Below are 5,645 nucleotides of genomic sequence, written 5' to 3' on the forward strand. Positions count from 1 at the left end.
CAGTATTGACTTCAAGATCGAACTTTTTGAAAAATACGTGAATTTCAAATACTGAAATTTTTGTCAGCAATATTATTGATTTCTCAAGATCTACCAAGAAATCCTGAAACGTTACACCGTGGCGCTATGGTACCTTGGATGCGCTATCCATTGGTACTGCTACTCTTTTGAAATTCCGAAATTCATATTTTTGACCTATTGTTGTCGTCGGTGATTACCCCAGATTTTAAGTATCATCAAGTACCTACCTCAACAGAACAGCTCAAAATCCCTGATTAGGGGCGCTTGTATCTTCTCAATTCTCTCTATCAATCCCATCAAATAACTAAGAATCTACCGCTGTTGAAATCTTGATATCCCGGGATGAACTGCCTATAATGTTGACCTTAACTATGGACATCACCAAAACCACGATTCCCACCAAACTACCGAGAAATGAAAACCTGTTTCACCTGGAGCCCATACAATCGTATCTTGGCTATCCATGGGTACCTTTACTTTAGCAAAATCGGAAATTTCATTTTTCACTATATTAATCTTGCTCGGTGAGACCCTGAAAATCATGAAACCTGGGATAATTTGATCGAATCTAAACATTATGAAGCCAAAACAAGTGCAATGGGATTGGGACATGTTACTTTAAAAGATCCATTAAATAACTAAGTGTTCTGGTTTTTTCAAGTTTCTGTATTCGGGGTTATATCCCTCTAAGACTCCACAAAATATACCAACTTCACCAATTTAAATGCAGCTACTCCCAAACTTTAGCATTCATCTTCCCCAACATCACTTATGATATAAAGCCCTTTACTTTCACCAAAATCCATCATATAAGAAAAAGTTAATTTTTGACACAAAATTCCAAAATCCTTAACTATGGGGACCAACTTTAACACGGAATATCTCCACAACCACAATGTTGCAGAACTAATCGAGTGACATTCTTATGAAATAAGGTAAGCTCAATAAGATGACAATACAAACTAGAATTGATATATCGTGGTTCCATATCTATACCCTGCTTAATACCCGAAGATGATCTCGGGATCCATATAACCAACCACAAACAACCCAATTGAAAAGGTGGAACAGCCAAAACTTGCATGTAGCTTAAATAGCACTCTTTTTACCATATCTATATTTAATCTTTTCGAAAGACAACATACTTCTAAGTATATAGCTCAAATTGTGTCACATACCGGATTCGACAACATCAATCAACAATAACTTCACAACTAGATAACAAAATGGTATAGTATTTTGTGTACTAGAAGAATACAGAGGCTAACTATATGCTCCTAATGTATTTCACCTACATACATATAATTTGTCTATAAGTCCGGCCAGTTTTAGTATATCGGAAACACAATTTTCGACCTACCACCACCAAAACCTATCCAATTTCAATGAAAAATAGTGCATCAGAATCCCTAAGCTCCGGGCTATTGACTGCACGTAGTTATAGGTCTGTATCGTAAAAAATTGAGAAAGCACTTCTTGCTTTCACATTAACATTACGTACCTCAGAACACCACAGACACATGCTCCCACTTTTAAAAACAGGCTCACACACCAAGGATCTAGCGCGAACTGCCATCTAATCACGGTAAAATAGTTGAAAAACTGCCCTTGAAAAAAAAACAAGGGGTCGACAACAACACAACAACCATAAAGAACTTGTCAAAGAATAGAAATGAATCAAGAGCGTTAAGTCATAAATCATTCAAACCACAAACAACATCAAGGAGAACCTTAGCTTAATTCAATAATTAGACATTGGCTAGGCTAGGCACATGGTATGCAATACTAGCTGTGATATTACTATCCAGGAAGGGTATTACAACACACTTTGGATCCAGATCACCAAAACAAATAGCACCCAGCTTTGGTTAAACCACTAGGAATCAATAATAGCTGAGTTATTATAACACAATAGCTTGTATTTGGTTATCAATAATACTACAATTCAACACTTACATTTGCTACAGATTACCTGGGAAAGTTTTTACACTACGTCACTTCAATTCAAGCAAATACTTTCTCCAAGCCAGGATACATCAAACGGAGCTCAATCAATAGCACCACTTTGTTAAACTCAATCAATGCCTGTCCCACCGGACACTGAGTCAAACAATTCATCAGTTACCTATATTCAAGATCACTTCTTCAAACTGATTGGACTTATTCACCTTATAATCTCATCACTTCACCAATGCAAGTCAAATTCATAGATACACCAAAAATCTCATACCCAAAGCACTTCAACTTGCAACTTTTTATAACAGCAATTGATCATCACATTGAGCCACGGGTATACAATCAAATAAACAGACTATGAAGTCGACCAGCTTTGTAGAATACCCCTTTTGCACCAACATTTCAAGCATCAGCACACCATGAACTAGTTTAACAGCCATTAAGACCACCAGCACTGGCAACACATTTTAATCAGTTTTGATCTCACACTTGATCACTGCAATACAAGCAAATATTTTCTCCAAAGTACAGTACATAAAGCAAGGAACATTCAATTCTACCTTTCACTTGAACTCCATCAAATGCTTACACATTGTGATCCAGCTCTACAGATACCAGAATCACTTGGACAACCTACAGAAAACGAAAATTCACACTAACCCACTACAACACAAGCACATAGATCCCCAAAATCCTAAAGCACCATTCACTTCAACTCCATCAATGGCTTACATCCTATAATCCAGCTCAACGTGATCATCAGCTCTACAAATACCAGACTCACTCGGACAACCTACAGAAAACAACAATTCACATTAAACAACTACAATACAAGCACATAAACACATCAAGACATAGATAGGAAACAGTAAACACTCGGGCTAGAACAGATGGACACACGGTCCAGAACAATTGACACTCGAGTCAGAACAGTTCACACTCGGGCCAGATTTTTGACAGTTCGACTAGAAAAGAAGTGGAAGTACATTTTTGAGAGTTCTATTTACCTTTTTCTAACTGTTAACCATTATAAGTAATTTGAAATATTTCCAGAACCACAACTGCTTTAATTAAAGTTAGAGATTCTATTATATAAATGAGACTAACTAATCTAACTGCACTTTGTTTCATGAATTAATTATGCTTGAGACAAAAATTATCCTTTAATGAAATACCGACATTTTTGACAAATTCAAACAACAACCATAATTTTTTGAAAACTAAAGCAACTAATAAAACACTTATATCTATGAGATTCTCCGTGCTCACTTGCTTGATAGATGTAGTTAGACTTTGATCAGACATTCAAAAATACTATAAATGTTGAAATCCTTGTACCTAGTATACACGTACCTGCTACAACCATTAACTACCCAACCAATAGTAAATTGATAACCAATCGTAAATGCTCATCATAATAATACACCACTGCTTCTACAAGATCCTTCAGCAATAGAAGATACATTTATTTTTACTATAATATATCTACATTTTCCCGAGTGGCACCTCCAAACTGTATAACCACCAAAATTTCACCACCAACAAATACCTTAACCCGTAAATGCCAAACAATTAACATACTCTGATCCAGCAACACAACCTCCATGTATAGCAGCTTATCCAGCTATAAAAAGCATATATATATATCCCTGTTTTTGAAATCCAAAAATGATTAGGACCTTATACCAAGTTGAAACGATTGAACAACCAAATAACATCCATAATAACAATATCCCTTAATAAAATATGATGTGATTGGTTCTAGTGATCTAACTTTAGTCATTGAAATATATAATCACTTTAAATTGAAGTCTATTTTCTAACCATCATACCATATGCACATCTCAGAACCATTACCACTCATGAATTCAGACGGTGATTTCTTCAGATCTCTCATGTCATCGCCAATTGTTGGTCTTTTAGACCAGTTCAAAGTTACCTTGATATCTTCTTACTGAGTGGGGGTGATTCATCTGCAAATATATCATTATGACTTTCCAAACTTGTGATTGAGATTGTTTCCACTGAGTTTTAATTCTCTTATCAATCTGTTGATGACAAGTAATCCTTTAATGAGTCAACCACTGGGTACTTCAGAGCACAACATTCAAATAATACATCTTCAATTGATTTACCAAACAACTTTTCAGCATTTTGAACATTGCCAAAATATCTAATGGAATATCAAGTTCATTTCAATGATTGATGGACTTAAGAGCTTTATGGTCAGTATTTGATCGTATAAATAGATGATCCAATGTTCCATACTTACATTATATCACTAATCTTGTTGATCTTGTTGTTGTTGTTGTTGTTGTTCTTAGTTGTGAACATTCATTCAGGGGCAAAAAATTTTCAAAACAAAAAAATCGAGGACGTAACCGGACTTAGCTTCTTAACAGTACTGGTGAAACTTTTGAGGGCGTACAACCATACAATATAGACACTTTAATAAGCAATTAACATATTCTATGGTATAATTGGGCCCCAAATTAGTTATATCCAACTTTTGGAGACTCTATTGGTTCAATTGGGTCAGCATGTGATTAATACCAATTTTGAAATTCGGGGACCACCATTATCAACATAACCAGTGACGTTTCCACAGACTGAAAGCATTTCTTGGGAAATGCCAAATACCAGGCTATTTAGCGTGGTCTATTACCCTAATAAATGATGTCATGGAGACTCATAGCCTCTTGTAGCGATTTCCATTTGGGATTCAAATTTCAAATTTTGAAGAATTTTAAAAAGTACATAAAACATCATTACTATATCAATTGCTATTTCTGAATCATCATTAGACGGTCTTTATGGTGACATGCATGCCATGAATCCACATGCCATAGGAATTCTTGATATCACTTCTGGATGTATATAAAAACTTCAATTTCCCGAGAGGCCTTCGCAACAGCGAAAATCATATATCTAGAAATAATAGTACTTAAAAAACATGACACTAAAAATCGATTGATGTAGCGTTAAAATTCACTGGTTGTTACATAGATAGCACCCAACTCAAAACTTCTTGACTCAATATTGGTATCAAGATCGAACTTTTTGAAAAATCGTGAATTTCAAATCTGAAACTTTTTTGTCAGCAATATTATTGATTTCTCAAGATCTACCAAGAAATCCTGAAACATTACACCGTGGCGCTATGGTACCTTGGGTGCGCTATCCATTGGTACTGCTACTCTTTTGAAATTCCGAAATTCATATTTTTGACCTATTGTTGTCGTCGGTGATTACCCCAGATTTTAAGTATCATCAAGTACCTACCTCAACAGAACAGCTCAAAATCCCTGATTAGGGGCGCTTGTATCTTCTCAATTCTCTCTATCAATCCCATCAAATAACTAAGAATCTACCGCTGTTGAAATCTTGATATCCCGGGATGAACTGCCTATAATGTTGACCTTAACTATGGACATCACCAAAACCACGATTCCCACCAAACTACCGAGAAATGAAAACCTGTTTCACCTGGAGCCCATACAATCGTATCTTGGCTATCCATGGGTACCTTTACTTTAGCAAAATCGGAAATTTCATTTTTCACTATATTAATCTTGCTCGGTGAGACCCTGAAAATCATGAAACCTGGGATAATTTGATCGAATCTAAACATTATGAAGCCAAAACAAGTAGCAATGGGATTGGGACAT

This window comes from Wickerhamomyces anomalus (genome assembly GCF_001661255.1).
Source record: "Wickerhamomyces anomalus NRRL Y-366-8 unplaced genomic scaffold WICANscaffold_6, whole genome shotgun sequence".
NCBI lineage: Eukaryota > Fungi > Ascomycota > Saccharomycetes > Phaffomycetales > Wickerhamomycetaceae > Hansenula > Hansenula anomala.